Source organism: Carcharhinus amblyrhynchos, chromosome 16 (genome assembly GCF_965287045.1).
Source record: "Carcharhinus amblyrhynchos chromosome 16, sCarAmb.v2.hapA, whole genome shotgun sequence".
Lineage (NCBI taxonomy): Eukaryota > Metazoa > Chordata > Chondrichthyes > Carcharhiniformes > Carcharhinidae > Carcharhinus > Carcharhinus amblyrhynchos.
In genome coordinates, this window is record NC_137339.1 from 18,847,975 (window position 1) to 18,871,389 (window position 23,415).

The window sequence follows — 23,415 nt, forward strand, 5'->3', positions numbered from 1 at the left end:
TGTGATAGTATTCTTGTCCCTCACTAATTAGCTCCTCAACACTCACCACTAAAGGCTCAGCTTTTCAAAGGCTACTTAGAAAAGCCACTGGTGAGATTAGCACTCGATGAACCATGTGTCAATGAGGAATCAAAACCTTCAGAGAAGAAAATTGGCAAAGGGCTGAAGAAGGTGCCGATAAACAGGAAATGGCTGTAACTCCATGCATTGCTTCATATGCATTTTTATTTCGGAACGTCTTAAAAAGCAACAAAAGCTATGACATTTGCAATTAATGAGAAGTTTGCAGAGACTAGTAACGTGGTTTGCGAGGATTTCAAATGCGACCCATCTCCAGGATGTTTGAGAGAATTTGGTTACAGGAATTCAGGGAGCCAATAGGGTCAGATAATAACCTTGAGCTCATTCCCCTGTTTAATGAGATCATGTGACCCAAATCCTTATTCCCACCTTTTCCTTATATCCCTTAATACATAAGAACATAAGAACATAAGAAACAGGAGCAGGAGTAGGCCATCTAGCCCTTCGAGCCTGCCCCGCCATTCAATAAGATCATGGCTGATCTGTCGCTGCTCAGTTCCACTTTCCCGCCCTCTCCCCATAACCCTTAATCCCCTCTCTTATCAAAAACCCATCAACCCGCGTCTTACAAATATTTAGCGAGGCAGCCTCCACCACTTCAACGGGCAGAGAATTCCAGAGGTTCACCACCCTTTGAGTGAAGAAGTTCCTCCTCAACTCCGTTCTAAACCGCACCCCCCCCCCCCCCTTTATCTTGAGGCTGTGCCCCCTAGTCCTACTGTCCTTTCTGAGCGGGAAGAGTCTCTCCACCTCTATCCTATCCATCCCATTCATCATCTTGTATGTCTCAGTGAGATCTCCCCTCATTCTTCTAAACTCCAACGAGTACAAGCCCAGTTTATTCAGCCTCTCCTCATAGCTCAACCCCCTCAACTCCGGTATCAGCCTAGTAAACCTCCTCTGCACTCCCTCCAAGGCCAAAATATCTTTGCGCAGGTGCAGCGCCCAAAACTGCACACAGTACTCCAGCTGCGGCCTCACCAATGCCCTATACAGCTGCAGCAAGACCTCCCTACTTTTATATTCAATCCCCCTCGCTATGAATACCATTGGTTAGTTTAAAATCCACAATTGATGGGTTTTAATTATCAATTGCGTCCATTGAAGAAGAGGTTACTGAGCGATGGGGAAAATATGCATGTAAGCTAAGCCAAGAAATCCTAAAAGATGCTCGTGTCTGCATTAAAATGGTACCCAAATACTTTGACAAAAATATCTCCAAATCTAAATGGAGATAAATAAGCTCGTCCTATCATCTCAGATCAGACATGATCTCATTGAATGGCGGAGCAGACACGATGAGCCAAATGAAGTTATTGCCAAAATTATAGGAACTGGATTCTTCTTGTTTTTTTTAAAAGCAGATTCTGTTGGTTATTTTTAAAAAAAATGATGTGGAATTGCCAGTGTTGGACTGGGATAGGCACAGTCTCACAATACCAGGTTAAGTTACAAAAACCCAGCCTGCAGGTGCAGCAGGTGGTCAGGAAGGCGAATGGGATGCTGGCCTTCATAGCGAGGGGGATTGAATATAAAAGTAGGGAGGTCTTGCTGCGGCTGTATAGGGTATTGGTGAGACCGCAGCTGGAGTACTGTGTGCAGTTTTGGTCGCTGTACTTACGCAAGGATATTTTGGCCTTGGAGGGAGTACAGAGGAGGTTTACTAGGCTGATACCGGAGTTGAGGGGGTTGAGCTATGAGGAGAGGCTGAATAAACTAGGCTTGTACTCGTTAGAGTTTAGAAGAATGAGGGGAGATCTCATTGAGACATACAAGATGATGAATGGGATGGATAGGATAGAGGTGGAGAGACTCTTCCCGCTCAGAAAGGACAGTAGGACTCGGGGGCACAGCCTCAAGATAAAGGGGGGGGGGGGCGGTTTAGAACACAGAGTTGAGGAGGAACTTCTTCACTCAAAGGGTGGTGAATCTCTGGAATTCTCTGCCTGTTGAGGTGGTGGAGGCTGCCTTCGCTAAATATTTTTAAGACGCGGGTTGATGGGTTTTTGATAAGCGAGGGGATTAAGGGTTATGGGGAGAGGGCGGGAATGTGGAACTGAGCAGCGACAGATCAGCCATGATCTTATTGAATGGCGGGGCAGGCTCGAAGGGCTAGATGGCCTACTCCTGCTCCTAGTTCTTATGTTCTTATGTTATGCAAGACCAACAGGTTTATTTGGTTGCGCGAGCTTCAGAGCATTGCTCCTTCATCAGGTGAGTACAGGATTTGTTTCACAAACAGGGAATATAAAGACACAAACTCAATTTACAAGATAATAATTGGAATGCAAGTCTGTAATCAAGTCTTAACAGGTGCAGACAATGCGAGTGGAGAGGGGGTTGAGCATAGGTTAAAGAGATGTGAATTGTCTCAAGCCATCTCGTGCTATGTAATGAGGCAGGTAGAATTAGGGACCTTGCGGTGAAGAATTCTCTTGGGGAGAGTGACCATTGTATGGTGGAGTTTCTGGTGCAGATGGAGGAGGAGAAAGTGGGTTCCCGGACACGCATCCTTTGTTTGAATAGAAGGGAGTACAGTAGGATGAGAGAAGAATTGGCGAATGTTGACTGGGGGAGCGCGTTGGAGGGAGGGTCTGCTGAGGAGCAGTGGAGGATCTTTAAGGAGATCTTTCTTGGTGCTTAGCGGAAATTTATTCCAATGGTCAAAAAGGACCGTAGGAGGAGAGGTAATAAGCCATGGATAACGAAGGAGGTGAAGGAAAGTGTTAAATTAAAAGCGGAGGAATTTAGAGTAGCTAAGAGTAGTGGGCGAGAAGAGGATTGGGAGAGATTTAAATATCAACAAAGATTGACAAAGAAGTTGATAAAGAAGGGTAGGAGAAACTATGAAGCTGGGCTAGCGCTTAATATAAAAAAGGATAGCAAGAGTTTTTATAAATATATAAAAAGGAAGAGGCTGGCTAGGGTGAACGTTGGTCCTTTAGAGGATGAGAAGGGGGACTTAGTGGTAGGGGATGGGGATATGGCTAAGGTATTGAATAACTTTTTTGTTTCTGTCTTCACGGAGGAGGACGTGAATAATTTGCCGGGTGTTAGTGATGGAAAGGTGGTAGGACTGGAGGGTCTTAATGACATTACTGTTACTAGAGAGGCGGTGCTCGACAGACTGGAGGGGCTGATTGTGGACAAGTCCCCAGGACCGGATGGAATGCATCCGAGGGTTCTGAAAGAAATGGCGGAGGTGATAGTGGATGCCTTGGTGGTTATTTTCCAGACGTCGCTGGATTCCGGGGAAGTGCCGGAAGATTGGAAAACGGCTAATGTTACGCCGTTGTTTAAGAAGGGTGCCAGGCAAAAGGCGGGGAATTATAGGCCGGTTAGTTTAACGTCTGTGGTAGGTAAAATGTTAGAATCCGTCATTAAGGAGGAAATTGCGAGGCATCTTGAAGGCAATTGCTTGATAGAGCAGACGCAGCACGGTTTCATTAAAGGGAAGTCGTGTCTGACAAATTTACTGGAGTTCTATGAGGATGTGTCTAGGGCAGTGGATAGAGGAGAGCCGGTGGATGTGGTCTTTCTGGATTTTCAGAAGGCGTTTGACAAAGTACCTCACAAGAGGTTATTGCAGAAGGTCGAGGGACATGGAGTTGGGGGTAGGGTGTTAGCGTGGATAGAGGATTGGTTGTCAAATAGGAGGCAGAGAGTGGGGGTCAATGGGTGCTATTCGGATTGGCGGATGGTGACTAGTGGAGTGCCCCCGGGGTCGGTGCTGGGGCCTCAGCTTTTTACCATTTATATAGATGATCTGGAGGAGGGAACCGAGTGTAGGGTGTCGAAATTTGCTGATGACACCAAGATTGGGGGAACGGCAAATTGTGCGGAGGGTGTGGAGAGTCTGCAGAAGGATCTAGATAGGCTGGGCGAATGGGCCAGGAAATGGCAAATGGAATTTAATGTTGGCAAGTGTGAGGTGGTCCACTTTGGTAGGAAGAATGGTAGGAAGGACTATTACTTACGGGGTGAAAAACTGCAGCAGGCGACGGTGCAGAGGGACCTCGGGGTCCTTGTGCATGAGTCGCAAAAACCCAGCTTGCAGGTGCAGCAGGTGGTCAGGAAGGCGAATGGGATGCTGGCCTTCATAGCGAGGGGGATTGAATATAAAAGTAGGGAGGTCTTGCTGCAGCTGTATAGGGCATTGGTGAGGCCGCAGCTGGAGTAGTGTGCGCAGTTTTGGGCACCGCACCTGCGCAAAGATATTTTGGCCTTGGAGGGAGTGCAGAGGAGGTTTACTAGGCTGATACCAGAGTTGAGGGGGTTGAGCTATGAGGAGAGGCTGAATAAACTAGGCTTGTACTCGTTGGAGTTTAGAACAATGAGGGGAGATCTCATTGAGACGTATAAGATGATGAATGGGATGGATAGGATATAGAGGTGGAGAGACTCTTTCCGCTCAAAGACAGTAGGACTAGGGGGCACAGCCTCAAGATAAAGGGGGGGCGGTTTAGAAAGGAGTTGAGGAGGAACTTCTTCACTCAAAGGGTGGTGAATCTCTGGAATTCTCTGCCCATTGAAGTGGTGGAGGCTGCCTCGCTAAATATTTTTAAGACGCGGGTTGATGGGTTTTTGATAAGAGAGGGGATTAAGGGTTATGGGGAGAGGGCGGGAAGGTGGAACTGAGCCACGGCAGATCAGCCATGATCTTATTGAATGGCGGGGCAGGCTCGAAGGGCTAGATGGCCTACTCCTCCTCCTATTTCTTATGTTCTTATGTTCTTATGTTTAGGACAGTTAGTGAGACTTTACAAGCTCAGGCAAGTCATGGGGGTTACAGATAGTGAGCCATGAACCCAAGTTCCCGATTGAGGCCGTCCTCACGTGAGCGGAACTTGGCTGTCAGTTTCTGTTCAGCGATTCTGCGTTGTTGTGTGTGGTGAAGGCTGCCTTGGAGAACACTTACCCGAAGATCAGGGGCTGAATCCCCGTGATTGCTGAAGTATTCCTGCCTGGTGATTGTTGAGCGGTGTCCATTCATCCGTTTTTGTAGCATCTGCATGGTCTCCCAACGTACCATGTCTTGGGACACTCTTTCCTGCAGTGTACCAGATAGACAACGTTGGCCGAGTTGCAAGAGTATATACCACGTACCGAGTGGATAGGGTTCTCACGCGAGATGATGGCATCCGTGTCGATGATCCAGCACGTTTTGCAGAGGTTGCTGTGGCAGGGTTGTGTGGTGTCATGGTCACTGTTCTCCTGAAGGCTGGGTGGTTTGCTGCATACAATGGTCCGTTTGAGGTTGTGCATTTGTTTGAAGGCAAGTAAGGGGGGTGTGGGGATGGCCTTGGCGAGATGTTCATCTTTATCAATGACATGTGGAAGGCTCTGGAGAAGATGTCATAGCTTCTCCACTCTGGGGAAATGCTGGATGATGAAGGGTACTCTGTCTGCCGTGTCCCATGTTTGTCTTCTAAGGAGGTCAGTGTGGTTTTTCGCCGTGGTGCACTGGAACTGTCAATTGATGAGTTGAGTGCCATATCCTGTTCTTATGAGGGTGTTTTTCAGCATCAGTGTGTATCTATTGCAATGCGCCTCATCTGAGCAGATCCTGTGTATACGGAGGACTTGTCTTTAGGGGATGGCTTGTTTAAAGTGTTTAGGCTGGAAGCTGGAGAAGGAGCATCGTGAGGTTATCAGTGAGCTTGCTGTACAGTGAAGTGCTGAGGTGACTGTCCTTGATGGAGATGCGCATGTCCTGTTGGAGAACACTTCAGCAGTCACGGGCATTCAGTTTCTGATCTTCGGGTAAGTGTTCTTCAAGGTGGCCTTCAAAACACATGACAAAGCAGAATTGCCAACCAGAAACTGAGTTCCGCACACGAGGACAGCCTCATTTGGGATCTTGGGTTCATGTCACACTATCTGTAATCCCCACGATTTGCCTGGGCTTGCAAAATCTCACTCTCTGTCCTGGCTGGAGATAATTCACACTTCTTTAACCTATGCTTAAGCCTCTCTCCACTCACGTTGTCTGCACCTGCAAAGACTTGATTATCTGTTCAGACTCACATCCCAACCGTTATCTTGTAATTGAGTTTGTCTCTATATGCACCGTTTGTGAAACAAATCCAGCATTCACCAAATGAAGGAGCAGTGCAACGAAAGCTTGTGCTGCGCAAAAAACCTGTTGGTCTTCAACCTGGTGTTGTGAGACTTCTTACTAAATAAGTATCCACAACTTAGATTTTGCTCAAGATATCAAAGAACATTCTAAAGGGGAATGCTGTGTTCATCATATTGATGAATTCATTAATAATAATCATGTACTACACTAATATCATTGTGCACTGAGCATCAAAGAACAATATTAGGTATGAAAAGGTCCATTTCAATCAATTTCCAGTACTTCATTATGGTTTATCATACCAGAGGGGGATGCATGAAAGAGAGAGGAGTAATATTGTCCCTGATATTAAGTTCAGCATTCTGTTTCACAGAAAAAAAGCTTAGTCACCCTTTTCTCATGGGGAAGTTCTCCCAACAGTTCTGTTACACAAAATGCCACTACTACATTGCCAAAAACTTGACTTGAATTACGCTCTAACGACAATTTTTTTTTTTAAATACCACCAGCTGACGCTGCATGATGAATCAGACAGTTTTGGCCCATTACTGGGCAGCATGGACAAGTTGGGCCAAAGGACCCATAATGGATTACCATTCTTTAGTGACTGACCATCACCTGTAAATGAGGTGGTATCCCTGCTGCTTCACAGCGCCAGGGACCTGGGTTCGATTCCCGGCTTGAATCTACACATTCTCACCGCGTCTGCGGGGGTTTCCTCTGGATGCTCTAGCTTTGTCCCACAGTTTGAAAGATGTGCTGGTTAGGTGCACTGGCCATGCTAAATTCTCCCCCAGCGTACTCAAACAGGCGCTGGAGTGTGGCGACTGGGGGATTTTCACAGTAATGTCATTACAATGTTATTGTAAGCCTACTTGTGACACTAATAAATAAACTTTATAAATGTTATTCTGTAAAGCACTCATCTCGCCTGACCTTTTGGACTCAGGTTGGGTGAGACTTGGGCAGTGAAACATGTCCCTGGCTCCAGTGGCAACATGTTAAAGGAGCCACGTAACGGCGAACTTGCCACCTCCTTTTTTTTTAAAAAAGTGGGCCTAGCTACCATAAAGCAGGCGAGTTTAAAAGACCCCATTGAAAGGGAGAAGAAAATTTTCTGAGGGAAGTGAATGGGATGTAGGAGTGGCGTTTGGTCTGGGTGTTTAAATAATTGCTCTAAAGTACAAAGTGGCTTTTTTTCCTCCTTACTACAAGCATAAAACTTTCAGAACCATCTGAAGTTAGCAATTTAAATTTCTTTATTGGATGGTTCCCAGCACAGGGCAAATGTCCAGTGGAAGTCAGTGCTTCCAGACAATTGCCAGGTTATCCCTTATCTGGGAACATCCAAGAGGGTTACCAGGTCATCAGTGGAGTATCCCCAAGCATGATGTTATGGTCCAATATGTTGACTAATAACAAGAGGAGTAACAGGCAACCAATTTCTGTCAATAGTCATATCACAAAGTCAAAGTGTGCGCATAGAGTCATGTAGTGTAGAAAAGGTTCTTTGGCCCATCGAGTCTGCACCAACAATATTGACCACTCAGTGAAAGGAATCCACAGATTGGGGGTTTTTAAACTTTCCCTGCACTAGACCAAAACCAAACAGCAAAAATTGACTGCCTTTCTTTTCTTTCTTTACTTTAATAATTGAAAGTCTAAAATACAGAAGAGATGCAAAGCTTTCATACAAGCTAACAATGGTAGTATTAAGCACGTCGACTTTTCAACAGAACTGCAATTATAACACTGGAAAGTGATCTAAAAGGTTGGCCCCAATATTTACAAGGAGGGAGCAGCTACGAAGCAGTGATTGCAAACATGGAGGCATTTGGTAAATTTAATTACGGAATCTCACTATTACTTTTATAAGAGATTTTACAAGGTGAGGAGTGTCCGACAGATCAAACTGGGTATGCCTAAAATAATCCCGTTAACTCAAAGGGTGGCACAGTGGTTAACACTGCTGCCTCACAGCGCCAGGGATCCATTCCGGCCTTGGGTGACTGTCTGTCTGGAGTTCGCGTGTTCTTCCCATGTCTGTGTGGTTTTCCTTCCACCCTCCAAAGATGTTCGGGTTAGGTGGATTGGCCATGATAAATTATCCCTTGGTGTCGGGGGGATAAGCAGAGGAAATGTGTCAGTGCAGGCTCGATGGACCGAATGGCCTAGTTCTGCAGGGATTCTCTGATTTTCCATCCTCCACACACATTGTTTGATCGTGAGTGTTTCCAGCGTCCTCTGTTTTTTCCTCATTGACGAGTTGCCTGGGTAGTCTGCGGAGTAACTCACCTCCTGACTTCGCAAAGCCTGTCCAGCATCTAAACGGCACAAGTCAGGGGCGTGATGGAATACACTCCATTTGCCTGGACGGCTGCAGCGTACAACACATGGACTGAAATAGGAAAACGACAGCTCACCACCACTTTTTCAAGGGCAAGGAAGGATATGCAAAAACAAAATGCTGGCCTAGCCAGCAACGCCCACATCCTATGAATGAAGCGAAAAAAAACACTGTCCGTTCCTGCATGGGTATATAGGAAAAGGGAACTACCTTTAATAAGAGTTAATACTTGTATTGGTCTTTGTGGCTATATTTCTATACCTACATTGCTTAGTAAACTGTTCCAAATCGATTTAAATAGTAATGAAAGTACTTCATCTTGCCTGACAACTAGGAAACGTGGTCTCCGATATAACTGCAAAACCCACCCACTTAAATGGCCAATTCTCAGTGACAAGGAGATGACAACGTAATGTACATGTTCACAAAATTTCAGCACAATCCAATAACGACAGAGAAGGTTTTATAAGAAATGGGTGGCATTATCACATCAATCAGGGGAAAGAAAATTCCATCAAAAGGAACTGTGGTTTAGAGTATCATTTTGAAAAACACAAATAAAAGGAAAGGCCATAAATGTGGTTCTTGGGTGGAACACGCCAGCTTCATCATCAGTAATCTATTCTAAATTCAAACGTAGATCAGTCCGTTCACAAACCAGCCTCCCAACCACTGACTCTGGCTACACCTCCTGCTGTCTTGGAAAAGCAACCAGCATAATCAAGAACCCCACGCACTCCAGACATCACCTTCCGTCAGGAAAAGATATAGGAGTCTGAGATCATGTAACAACCAACTCGAGAACAGCTTCTTGTCTTCAGAGTTTTGAATGGACCTATCTTGTATTGATTTGATTTTTCTCTACACCCTAGCTATGACTATAACCCTATTTTCGGCACTCTCTCCTTCCCTTCTACCCTATGATCAGTATGCTTTTAACTGTACAGCGCAGAAGAAACAATACTTTTCACCATAAGCCAATATATCTGACAATAATAAATCAAATCAAAAACTTGTCTGCCAGGCTTTGGCGAACATTTTATTAGCTCTTCATACTAATAACCCAACTGCAAGAAGCCTAAAATAGTTGAACAGTGAAAGCAGAACAATGACTATACTGTGTTACAGTGAAAGAAATGACACGGATTATACAAGATTTGAAGGAGGCTGAAATTTCCACACCAGACTACGTTCTGCCAACTTGTGTCCCTCACCTGCAAGCGAATCATTGATCACTGTACCTGTCATCCAAAATAAAACCGTAGTACGAGCACGCTGGGGTCACAGTCCTCAGTTTGAATTTCTGGCAAAAATCTTCGGCAGCAAGAATGAATTCTATGGCCCCCCACCATCACCCACCCACCCTTCCCCAGAATCTGATCAAGGCCCAGGTGCCGGCAAGCTCCGAGCTACAAACTCACCAGTATCGAGAATAAATTCTGAAGCACAGCTTTGAAAATCTGGCAGTGGATCAAATGAAATGCCACTTATGCGACTTCAGTGGGACTTGACATGCAGACATATCTCAGCAAATAATTGATGCTGTAGCCGGTCCTTTGAATCTCTGATTAGCTCCAAATGGTTTCTGCACTGGGGGAAAAAAATCAATCCTAGGTTTACGGCAGATGCCTCAATGCCACTCATCTCTTGAAACTCCAAACTCTGATGTGACTGGGAGGGGTTACAATGCACTAAACTGGTTGAGCAGCTCCTAGCACCCTGTCCAATTATTGAGCAATGGTATTAAAAAAAAACTGGTGTTACTATAGAAATATGGATCAGGTGAAAAAAATGAAACACGATATGTAAAGTGTACCAAGAAACTCAGCTGTTCCTACAGTCTCTAAAAAAAACAACTAATGTTTAAAGTCAAGGCCTGTACATCACAAGCCACATATGAACAAAGCACCAGGCTGTATGAACTCATGCAAATATGATGTAAATGTTGACAGAGAGAAAGCTGAAGCAGGAATCCAAAAATACATGACAGCTTCGTCTACTGAATCCATTCACCCACACTATGGATAAATAAAACGTACTCCAGTAATAAACTGAACTATGTGTTCTTGAATCACATCTCCAGTTAGAAATTACTCCCAGACATCAGCTCATCAAAAAATTACCATATTTACCCATTATGGACTCAATGTTAGAATTAGTACTCAATTCATCAAGCATTTTACTCCATAAAGATGCGGTCTCCAAACGGGAAATAAAGGAGTACATTGAAAGCGAATGGAAACATGAAGTCTTCACCCAGACTGACAATCAAGCCAGAAGCAACTAGTATTCAGAGAATTACAGGCCAACCAAGCAACACTGGATTTGCGTCAATACAAACTGGAAAGTTAACTCCTGGGTAAAGTCGCTTCATAAGTCAATGCTTATAACACAGTGAAAGATTGAAAAGCTTCTTCAGTTTTGAAACCAATTCAATTCAGATCCATCAGATACAAAGAGTACTAATGAATCTTTGGTTAGATTAAGCTTTTCATTCATTTTTCACCGACCGAAGTGTGTAAAATATGACTTTTTGTTTATATAGAATTTTCAGTATAAATATGACAACAAATATAAATTAAATTTGAAATTAACCACACAGAATCCCCACCCAATCTATGACAGTCAGAACTCCAATATAGTAACTTAGTTGTCCCTCATTGACAGGAAGTAGCAACCCTTGTTAATTCCTGTTTGAATATAAGAACTAGGAGTAGGAGTAGGCCATTCGTCCCCTCGAGCCTGCTCTGCCATTCAACAAGATTATGGCTGATCTTTTCAGCTCCACTTACCCATCATTTACCATAACCCTTAATTCTTTTACTGATCAAAAATCTACCCATCTTTGCCTTAATAACATAACATTCAACGATGTAGCCTCAACTGTTTCAAATCGGCAGGGAGTTCCCCCACAGGTTCACAACCCTTTGTGTGAAGAAGTTCCTCCTCAACTCAGTTCGAAATCTGCTCCCCCTTATTTTGAGGCTATGCCCCCGAGTTTTAGTTTCACCTGTCAATGGAAACAACTTGCTTCTATCTTATCTATTCCATTCACAATTTTATGTTTACCTAAGATCCCCCCTCATCCTTCTAAATTCCATTGAATATAGTCCCAGTCCTCAGACTCTCCTCACAAGCCAACCTTCTCAACTCCAGAATCAACCAAGTCAGTCAATCTCCTCTACACCCCCTCCAGTGCCAGTATATCCTTTCTCAAGTGAGGAGACCAAAGCTGTATACAGTACTCCAAGTGTGGCCTCACTAGCACCTTACACAGCTGCAACATAACCTCCCCATTTTTAAACTCCATTCCTCTAACAATTAAGGAGGCAAATTCAATTATGTCCTTAATTCCCTGCTGCGCTTGCAAACCAACTTTTTGTGATTCATGCACAATGTGACTCAGGTCCCTCTGCACAGCAGCATGCTGCAATATTTCACCATTTAAATAATAGTCCATTTTGCTGTTATTTCTACGTAGATGGGTGGCCTCACATTTACCAGCATTGTGCTCCATCAATCGTGTTAACTACAGGTATATACACAATGAGATGCTGAATTTAAATGCCATAGTATCAACAACTGATTTCGGATCTTGTTAAGACTTACAGAATAGGATGAAAAAGAAGTCATGTATCATTCAGTCAACCAAGCAACTTTACTGGTAAGATATTAAAACAGGGATCTTGCATTTAATTCTCAACCACAAGTGACCTTATTGGGCCTTAAGAAACGGGCGTTGCAGGTTTTTGGACCAGCTGTTATGAATAGTGTAGTTGCTACATATAATTGAAGGGAGGGGTTCGTGGTAACAGAAGTGTCAGCTACATTCTGCAGAAGCATATTCAACTCGCCCTGCACAGAATAACTCCAAAAAGGGCTGAATGGGTCAAATTAGGACTGGTAGCATTAACTTGGCGTGTTATTCTCTTGCATTTAGAAGGTTGACGAACAATCTAATCATGATGGTTAGAATGAAAAAAGGGATTCATGTGATAGTTTTTCTCTCTCTATTTCCTCTAGTGGGGGAAAATCCAGAGCAAAAAACATCATCTTCTTAAAATCTGGGAAGCAGTGTTTCCCACACTGAGGGTAGTGCAAATATTTAACACCTTCCTCAGAAGGCTGGAGAGACTTGGTCAATTTAAATTATCAAGACATACTTTTGTTGGGTGAGGGTAACGAACATTATATAACATACAGATCATTTCTGCTCTCATCCAATGATCGTCATGTGGAGATGCTGGCATTGGACTGGGGTAAACACAGTAAGAAGTCTCACAACACCAGGTTAGAGTCCAACCAGTTTATTTGATAGTAAACCCACAAGCTTTCGGAAACGGTGTTCCTTCGGCAGATGTCCGGACTACACACCTGACGAAGGAACACCGTTTCCAAAAGCTTGTGGGTTTACTATCAAGTCAACTGGTTGGACTCTAACCTGGTGTTGTGAGACTTCTTACTGTGATCATCCAATGATGGCACAGCAGGTTATTCCTATCACTATGTTATCAAATTTCTGTTGGAACATTTTGGGCTAGTGGAAGGAAACAAGTATTACGATGAATGATAGATTTTAGCTCCATTTGACTGAGCAATTAACCTCCCTAAATTATCAATGATACATATGCCATGGCACGGTGGCACAGTGGTTAGCACTGCTGCCTCAGAGCACCAACCCCTCTTCCCCCAATCAATTCCAGCCTTTGATGACAGCCAGTGTACCGTTTGCATATTCCCCTTCTCTCCCCACCCCCCATCTGTGCGGCTTTCCTTTGGGTGCTCTGGTTTCCTCCCACATCTCACAAAAGATCTGCAGGCAAGGTGGACTGGCCGTGCTAAATTGCCGATAGTATCCTGGGACATATAGGTTAATTGGATTGGTCATGGTGGATGCACAAGCATTGGTGTCGGAGAGCTGATGCAGACTCGATGGGCCAAATGGTCTCCTTCTGCACCTTAGGGATTCCAATGTTCTATGGTTCTTGCTCAACACCTACATCCCAGCAATGAATACTGGTTTCAACATCAGTGTTATTTCTCCAATTACACCCGTGTCTGTTTCCCTCTGCTCCCCCTCCAACGTTTAGTCTTTTCACTCTTGCCCTTTCAAATGTTTGCTACTTTCACCAAAAACTAAAAAAGGTAGTTTTTGAGTGGAAGACTTCCTCCCAATAACAATCATCAACTCTCTTTTTGCATTTGGTCTTAAAGTGCATTTACACCAAAACATGGGCCGTTCCGCCATCAAGTGCTTTCTGCAGTGCGAGCAAGTGAAATTATCTACAAGCGCTCCCGTCCATTCTTGCATTTCCATTTTAAAAGCAGGGCCCCAGAGACCAGCTTTGCAGTTTGAATGCTATCGGGAAAGCGGTAGACAGGAGCAGGAGGTCCCCTTATTAAAACAGAATGTGTTGTTAAAAAGCATGAAGGGAAGGCACCCTTTAGTCAAGCACTTTGACACAAAAGGCTCGATCGCACTGCGGAGGGCAACCCGAAAATCCACCTGCCGAGAGAAAGATTATCTAAATCACAGACCCAGAATCGGGGATTAGCATTTGAGGCCCCAGATAGATTTAAAGCGTTCCACTATTAAGGATTTTCGTCCCATCTCCGCCAAACAGTCTGCATTAAGCAGATTTAAACTTGTTCTGCATTATGCAGACGTGCTTAGAAACATTTAGCTGGCACAAGTGCAGCTGCAACACACGTGCCCTGTGACCTTTATTCATGGCAGAGAGCTGGGGTGGGGAATGCACTGCACAGGGACTGTACATTCGAACCACATTTTAGTACAAATATCGCAAGCTGACCTCATTTTTGCAAGCCTAACAACCATTTGCTGTGTGGAGACAACCCCCAGTTTTGCAGCAGAAAAGGAAAGACAGCGTAAACTTGTCTCAGATTGTGTTCAAATTAAAAATAATCAACCTGAAAAAAAATCATCAAAACGAACGTAGGCAGATTTCAGAAAGTTCAATCAAGTTTCTGATGCCATCCCAATAAAGTGGCAGCATTTTGACATCTGCTCCAGTAACTCACGCCAAGTTACCTGCCGTCAATTGTAATGATCCTTGTCTGTACAGTATCCAGGTCTTTATTAAAAAAAAGCAATTAATTTGTTGAATGGCTGGGGATTCTTACATGTGACGACCTGCACAAAAACCTCCTTCCAACGTTTCATGAGCTAAAATAACATGAGCTAGTAACCGTACTGGTGTCAAGATGATCAAAAACTTCAAATAAATCGAGAATTCCTCTTAGTATAAAAATAATGGGAATGTTTGTACAAATAAATGATGTTTGCTTTTCTCGAAAGCGAATGATACCCGAACAAACTCCGCTTCTCAAAGATTGTATTTTGAAGCCAAACATTTTTCAGTTTTATCACATCATAAATTACACCAAAAGCAAACATCCTCCCATTTTTCATTAAGTTCTGAAATTAGGCACTTGGGAGCCAGAATTAAAACAAGGTCTTGCCAGGCATAAACTGCAAGGCCACGGTCCGCACTTTTTGCTCCCTCCCGGCATTGGCCACCAGTGGGATCTTCTGGTCTCGCCAAGGTCAACAACTGCATTTTGTACTGCTCGTGCGTCCTGAACCTGTCGCGGGGCAGGCAGCTTCAGCAAGACTGGAAAATCCCACCCAAAATTGCTGATCCTCAAACCCACCCTCAGAGCTAGCAATGGCAGCGGCACAGTGGCTGGCATTGCTGCCTCACAGCGCCAGGGACCCAGGTTCGACTTCTGGCTTGGGTCACTGTCTGTGCAGAGACTGCACCTTCACCCTGTAGCTGCGTGGGTTTCCTCTGGGTGCTCCAATTTCCTCCCACAAGACGTGATAGTTAGGTGCATTGGCCATGCTAAATTCTCCCTCCTGTACCCAAACAGGTCAAGTTGTAGCGACTAGAGGATTTTCAAAGCAAATTCATTGCAGTGTTAACTTAAGTCTACCTGTGACACGAATAAATAAACTTTAAACTGTATAGTTCTGGTCATCCTATCATAGAAAAGATATTAAGAAACTAGAAAGACTGGAGAAGAGATTTACTAGGATGCTATCGGGACTTGATGGTTTGAGTTATAAGGAGAGGCTGGATAGACTGGGACATTTTTCTCTGAAGCTTAGAAGGCTGAGGTGTGATCTTATGGAGATCTAAAAAAATAACGAGGGACATAAATCAGCTCAAAAGTCAATATCTTTTCCCAAAAGTAAGGGAGTCTAAAACTGGAGGGTATAGGTTTAAGGGGAGATACACCAAAGTGCCCAGAGGGGCAATTTTTTCCCCCCACACAGAGCGCAGTGAGTGTCTGGAACAAGCTGCCAGAGGTAGTAGTAGAGGCAGGTACAATTTTGTCTTTTAAAAAGCGTTTAGTCAGTTACATGGGTAAGATGGGTATAGAGGGATATGGGCCAAATGCGGGCAATTGGGATTAGTTTAGGGGTTTAAAAAAGGGAGGCATGGACAAGTTTGCTACAGGGCCTGTTTCCATGCTGTAAACCTCTATGACTCTATGATCTTCAAAATCGTTGAGCCGTTTGTTCCATTAAGTTGCTGTTGGCTTACTCCTGCTGCAATGCAAATCAAGAACAATACATTTCCTTTTACAATTGTACAGTTTAAACTTCATAAGTTCAATTACTTCAACTCATGCTGCCTAACTGAATTTCAAACACCCCAATTGTCTTCAACCTAGCAGTCACCACTTTTTAAATATTAGGGAAAAAATGTGTCATGTAAATATATGCCTTCTTATTCTATCCATCTAACATACCTTGGTCAACATTTAACTTATCCGTACCTTTTAATACAATTTAAATCTTCTCTCCAGATCAACTTTTCTCTCCATAAATGTCCACAATCTTTTCACAGATTTCACTGTATTTTTGATTCTGGATCACTGTTGTCCTTAAATCTTTCCATTACCTTGCCCTAGCCCCTGACTGCAGCCCACTCCAGCCTTATCTCTCCTCTGACATCAACTAGTTCTGTGAACAGAACCTTTTGTGCATAAATCTCCCCTTTCAGCCATATTTTCAATCACTCGTCATAATCTCCCTCTCAATAGTTTAGCATGCATAATCCTATGCTAATGTTCCCTCCTTTAAAGTGCCTTAGGAAATTTCCTACACTGAAGAGGGTTACACAAATGGGAATTGTAGTGGCAGCTCTTCTCAGTCACCTCCAAATCCATTCCTGTTCCTTCTAAATCACACTTCAAATGTATGTCTTTATTCCTAATTGTAGAATCACAACAGTGTGGAAGGAAACAATTTGGCTCATTGAGTCTGCACACATTCTCCAAAACAGCATCATACCCAGTCCACCCTCCTACCCTATCCTCTTAACCCTGCATAGTTACCATGGCTAGTCCGCCTAACCTACACATCTTTGGAGTGTGGGAGGAAACCAGAGGGAACCCATGCAGATACAGGGAGAACGTGCAACTCCACACAAACAGTCTCCCATCCATTGACTCTGTCTACACTTCCTGCTGCCTTGGCAAAGCAGCCAGCATAATTAAGGGCCCCACGCGCCCCAGACATTCTTTCTTCCACCTTCTTCCTTTGGGAAAAAGATACCAAAGTCTGAGGTCCCTTATCAATCGATTCAAGAATACTTCTTCCTTGCTGCTGTCAGGCTTTTAAATGGACTTACCTTCCATTAAGTTGATCTTTCTCTACACCCTAGCCATGACTGTAACGTTACATTCTGCACTCTCTCATTTCCTTCTCTATGAATGGTATGTTTTGTCTTTTATAGCTCGCAAGAAACGACACTTTTCACTGTATGTTAATACATGTGACAATAATAAATCAAATCAAAATCAAACCCAAGGCCGGAATTGAACCTGGGTCCCTGGTACTGAGGGCAGCAGCATTAACCACTGTACCACCCTACTGTACGAAGTGCAATCTGACCAATGTATTGCAACGCCTCAAAAATACACTCGCTTCTCTGGCCACAAGTGATAAATCTATGGAATCTCTGCTGATTATATTCCATTTGTTACAGAATCGTAAGGTCTTCTGTTCCAGAGAATGACTGACAACAGCAGACCAAAGTGACCCAATGGAATCTCAAGTTTGGCCTCAGACTCTCTGACTGTGGCCCAGCGTATAAGTTACTTAAACAAATGTTTTATAAGCAAGGCCAGTGTGGTGTTCAGTTTCCATCTGAAAATGGGTGTAATGTCGGGAATCAGATCCAAAAGACATTATGGTTTAAAAAAAATCCGGGAACGCAAAGCAATAAAACATGGAATTTGACTTATTCAAAACCAAAATAAACTTGTAATAGAAAACTGTACTGCAAAATGATCAAGAGAGTTCACACCATTTCGGTGCCGGTGCGTCCCTTTTTAGTTAAGAACTCAGGATCACACTTTGGATACCAAACATTATGGCAACTGAAAATATTGGGGGGTGGTAACAAATGGGCTTCCTGTTAAGTTCAGTGGGAATAATGTAACACCAAGCAACATGCTGTACAATCAAAGGTGGGGGTACATGGAATGAGCTGCTGGAGAAAATGGTTGAGGCAGGTACAATGGCAACATTTAAAAAGCATTTGGATAAGAACATGGATGGGAAAGGATTGGAGGGACATGGGCCAAACTACAGTGGCAATCTCTCTCTGCCATTTCCACGAACCGATATGAATTCTCCTAGCGTCAGTACACCATTTTCTGTAGTAACGTGACTGTATGTTTTTTACTGGACCAAAAGCGGGCAATTGGGACTAGCTGGGAGGGGAGCCTGGTTGGCACAGATCAGTTGAGCTGAAGGGACTGCTCCTGTGTCGAATAGCTCTATGACTCAATGTGGGATTTTGCTACTGTGCTCGCCCCCAAACCAGAAAATCCCGCCCGAGATCAACGGACTTTTACATGTTCCACTCCCCATCCGCTACAACTCCCGTGGTGGGCATGACAAGAAAATTCCCCCCATGACTCTAAATTAAAATTAACTGTCAGGTAAACTGCAAGAATAGGTTATATTTTTGAATATCAAGCATATACACTATTTTGATCTTTGTGCTGTAAACTATATGCTCCAGGCTCACTCCATTTAGAATCTGATTTTGCATCGAGAATCGCACAAAAGGCTTTGTAATTGTGATTTACTTCAAATGACAACCAGCAATTAATTAATGTTGACATTAGGTTCATTCAACGTAGTGCTAGCACTTAATCAGAGGAAACAAAAGATCTTTAAGGCATACATTTAAATGCAAGACAAACTCTGAACTCTCCACCTCAACTTGCTCCCACCAATAGCAGACCATTAGTCACCAATGCTTCACATGAGCAGTACTGGCTGGACCCCAGAAGTCTTTAGTCCCTTAACACCATTTGCTTCAGAATGATGTAGTTTCTGTGGTTAATTGCAAAGTGCTAAGTGTCTATCCATCTCATGGGAAATGTGCAACATTAGGAATTTTGACTGTATAGAAGACAGATCAATAAGAGGTCTTCTAATTGCTCCACCCACTCTGAAGCAGGACAAAATCTGTCACCTTCCTCGCTCTCTTTACCTCTTAAGTCGTCACAGGGACCTGAAACATTAACTCTGTTTCTCTCTCCACAGATGCTGCTCGACCTGCTGAGCTTTTCCAGCACTTCGTATTTTACTTAGGAATGAATCATTCGGCTTAAGATGACAAATGAATTCGTTAGACGTTAGGCCAACTGAACAAAAAGGTGCAGCTGAAGCAGAAACACAAAAAACATTAGCCTATAGTCTCACAACCACTAGCTGCATGTCCCAACATGGAGAAATATAGCCTGTATCAGAGACAAGCCACCAGAAAGAGGAGGAATGGGAAGCAGAATTGAGATACGCAAAACACTCCTGTATTAGCGTCAGTGGGCGCGTGGGCCAAGGTGGTGCCAGAGCAAGCTGATTTCTTGCTAGCTGTCTGCAACATAATTCTATGTTTTTAAAACTGTATTCTAACTCTTAAAATCTCTAACAATATTGTATTTCTGATCTTTCTCTACACCCTAGCCATGACTGTAACACTTTATTCTGCAACCACTCCTTGCCTTTTCCCCTATGCACTCTATGAATGGTATGTTTTGTCTGTATAGTGTGCAAGAAACCATACTTTTCACTGTATCCCAATACATGTGACAACACTAAATCAAATCAAAGTAACTGCACCCTCTCCTTTCCTTCTTCCCTATGTACTTTATGAATGGTATGCTATGTCTGTATAATGCACAAGAAACAATACTTTTCACGGTACCTCAATACATGTAACAATACTAAATCAAATTAAAAGATTGCCAAACTGCAGGTTTCACATTTGCACCAGCAGATACAAATTTGGCTGGTTGGAAGGATTTTTTTTTTAAAGAAGGACCTTCTCGGAGACTGGATACAGCACCTCCAGCCGGTTTACGCTGAAGCTGCCACTGGCTAATGGGAGACTCATGCTTCGGGAAATGCCAAACATTAACAGGCAACTGCAAATGAAATCACAACCAGTATTTACTTTTTCAGTTAGTTTAGACCTCATACTATTTTAGTTTACTACGACGAGGCTCCTATTTTAACAGAGATCCTGACTGTAAATGTTAGCTGCGCATTACATTGACTCTCCTAGTCCCAATTATGCTGTCTCTGTGGTACAGGCAAATGCCACAGTAGCGATTTTGCAAAGCACTAAGGGGCCTTGTTGCAACTTGAAACACTTCCTCCAAATTTAGATGGACACAGTCTTTAATTTTGCTGCCGGGCACTTATCACAGAAGCAGACAACGTGATTTCACATGGCCATCGTTACATTTCACCAAAATCCCAACCACATCACTGGATTACCAGCAAACATCTAGCAGTTGTTTCAAAATACTGAATTGTGTATTGCGCATGTGCACAGAACTCAATATTAGCCCCCTCCTACAGGCTGGAGAAGGTTAATAAAAATGGAATATGCAGCAACAATCTCTCCAGTTTTTAACAGGAGAGTGCTTAGTGGCACATGTGGAGAGGCAGCACATTTAACAAACATATTTTAAAATCTAGCTTCCACAATGCAATTAGGAGCGTGGTTTAAATTTTACATTTCTGCATCGGTTTCCCCAAATTGTCCCCAGCAAGTGCAGCCCACGCTCCACTCTCCTTTGGGCAGGAAACCCAGGTCCATGCCAATTAAGAGGACACCCAGGTCAAAATTTCAAAAAGGTAGGGGAGCCCAAAGCTAGGTTTAAAGTGAGAGGGGAAAGATTTTAAAAGGGGCCAGAGGGTAGAATGAGTCGGCTGGGGAGGTGGTGGAGGCAGATACAATTACAACACTTAAAAGACATTTGGACACGGGTAGGAAAAAGTTTTAGAGGGATATGGGCCAAACGCAGGCAAACGGGGCCAGTTCAGTTTCGGAAATCTGGTCGGCATGGACGAGTTGGGCCGAGAGGTCTATTTCCATGCTGCGTATTTCTATTACTCTATAAATGCTTTTCACCACTCAGCCTCACTCCAGCCCCTCCCCCAGGATTTGAGAACCAGAACAATCCTAGCTCCCATTTCCCTCCGCTGATACAAAAATTCAACACTCGGTGTTTGGTCACATATATTTTAGTGGTTGCACGACTGCTTTAAGAGCTGGTCATATGACTTGATGGTGATATCATTGGGGTCTTTCAAAGGCGGCTGTTTATTTTCATTTTCTGTTCTGTGCCGAGGACATCCCTTCCAATAAATCTAATGTGTTACTTTGAATCTAGGTGTGCAAACCATTTTTTTTTGTCAAAACCCACGATTCCCAACAGGGTTTGGATATTACAGTCACAGATCAGTCTTGATCTTATGTTATGGTGGAATTGGCTCAAGAGGTTAAATCGTTGAATCAAATATCCTGATTCCTAATCGACAGAGGTTATCCCCAAGATTTTCCAGGTACAGCCCCTTGTGACTGGGTTTCCCCACCCAGCAGTGGGCCAGATTATCATGTTAGCCTGATTATCTGAGCGGGAATCAGAAGAAATTGAGCAGGGTTGCTAGTTGCATCAGCTTCTTCAGCCATTTTCAGATTATCTGAGTCATCACAGCCATGATTTGATCTGCGCAAAAAAAAAACCTATTGAATTGTGCTAATGAAATGAAATATGAACAGCGTAGACCAGTTCTCTTCTCTCAATGCAGGCATTTGGAAAATGAGTGTGAAGGTGGTAAGTGATAGATGCTGGCTCTGATGTGAATCATTGCTCTCAAAAGGCACTACAAACAAAAAAAAACAAAAAAGGACCATCAGGATAGCTGCAATTTAAAGTTCCGGGATGATAAATTAGTCCATCCGAAACTGAAGCCAAATGGGAAGTCTCATTAACCAAGAAAAATAAAAATAGAAAATGCTGGAAAATCTCAGCAGGTCCAACAGTCTGGGGAGAGAATCGAGCCAACATTGGAGTCTGAGTGACCCTTTGTCAGAGCTGATTAATTAGCCAAAGTGGTTTTCCAAAAAAAAGACACCATTCCCCTTAATAAGCCAATTTTTTACTGGATTTAAAACAAAGAAATAAAATAAATTAACAGAGAGATCCCTCAATCAAATACACCCATTCATCAAGAGCCACCACCTGAACACTTTAGAACATAGAAAAACTACAGCACAAACAGGCCCTTTGGCCCACAAGTTGCGCCGATCATACCGCTACCTACTCGGCTTATCTGTAACCCTCAATCCTATTAAATCCCATGTACTCATCCAGAAGTCTCTTAAAAGACCCTATTGACTTTGCACCCCCTCTCCTGACAGGCCCACACCCCTACAAACCCTCTCCAAACACTCCCCCTCCCCACATTACTTAACTAAGGCCTGGGTCACTCCAAGACCTTGGACTCTGCTGCCTGTCCTTCCAGCAGCAGCCAGGACACTGTGGAGCCTCCGATTAGCTGACAGTTCCTGGTAGGTGAAACCCTACCGCTCTCACCCAGGTCTTGATTGCAGGGGAACTGTCTGCTGCTGGGCTTCCCATTGCCTGACAGGCTCGAATGTGGGGCTGGCTCATGCTTCGGCTGGCTTCCCCATGGAGACAGCACAGATCTCTCCAGCCAGCAGGCAAGACTCTTGGATGCTTCCACAAAATTCCAGCATTATTGTGGGCTTCTGACAATGTTTGACACCCATGGTTGGGGCCTTGAAGCTGAGGGAAAATCCTGCTCCAGATATTCGGAGTGATTTTAACACCATGACAAACAGGCTGGCCACACAAAGTGGCAACTGGGCCAGAGTAATTTTAGTTAACTGACTGCATTTGCTCATCACTCATTTTGACTTGTCAGCTGTGATACGTTTCCTTGCTTCAAGACGCTATTTTAAAATTGAAATCAAATATCAAAGAAGGCTTCTGCCTTCTGCTATATATCATGCAGCTACTTAGACATTTGAAAACTGTTGGACAACTAAATATTGATTGATGTAATAGTATTGAAGGGCCTCAAAATATTTATTTTTCTTGTTAAGGGGGCTAAATAAAAGCGACTTGTTTTTGTTTTAATTAAAGGGGACATGTAGCTGCACCAAGTTCCTCAAACCAACTTTTTACACACACAGCACAAACACCAATGGCACACGAGGAAAATAAATGATTTCGCCCCTCACCGAATGGTAAAATTGCCACATGTTTGGGGCGGCGGGGGGAGAAGGGACACGAAAGGATAGCCTGCGCTACTGGTGTACTGTATTTTACAAAACCTTTTACCAGAGGAATATCTCCAAAGCCAACAGTTCAAAACTTGACTATCACCGAAGATCTAAGCAGACATATGCAAAAGGTTATATAATCTGAAACTTTACATCAAGGCATGTCTATGCATCATTGTGCAATCACGCTGTTATTATTTCATTGTGGAATAAAGACTTGTGTTTCCTTAACTCAATTTCTACTTCCCAATACT

At 43.5% G+C, this 23,415-nt stretch overlaps 1 protein-coding gene across 2 annotated transcripts in view; it reads right to left on the minus strand.

The window, feature by feature from the left end:
- Positions 1 to 23,415, minus strand: part of LOC145353870 (uncharacterized) — a 282,180-nt gene that overhangs the window by 199,271 nt on the left and 59,494 nt on the right. Inside the window, exon 2 of one of the 2 annotated variants that reach the window (XM_080204778.1) lies at positions 9,932 to 10,100. The exons of the other annotated variant lie outside the window; for it this stretch is intronic. The gene's annotated coding sequence lies outside the window, so the exon portion shown is untranslated. The remainder of the gene's footprint in view (positions 1 to 9,931; positions 10,101 to 23,415) is intronic. 2 annotated transcript variants of the gene reach the window in all.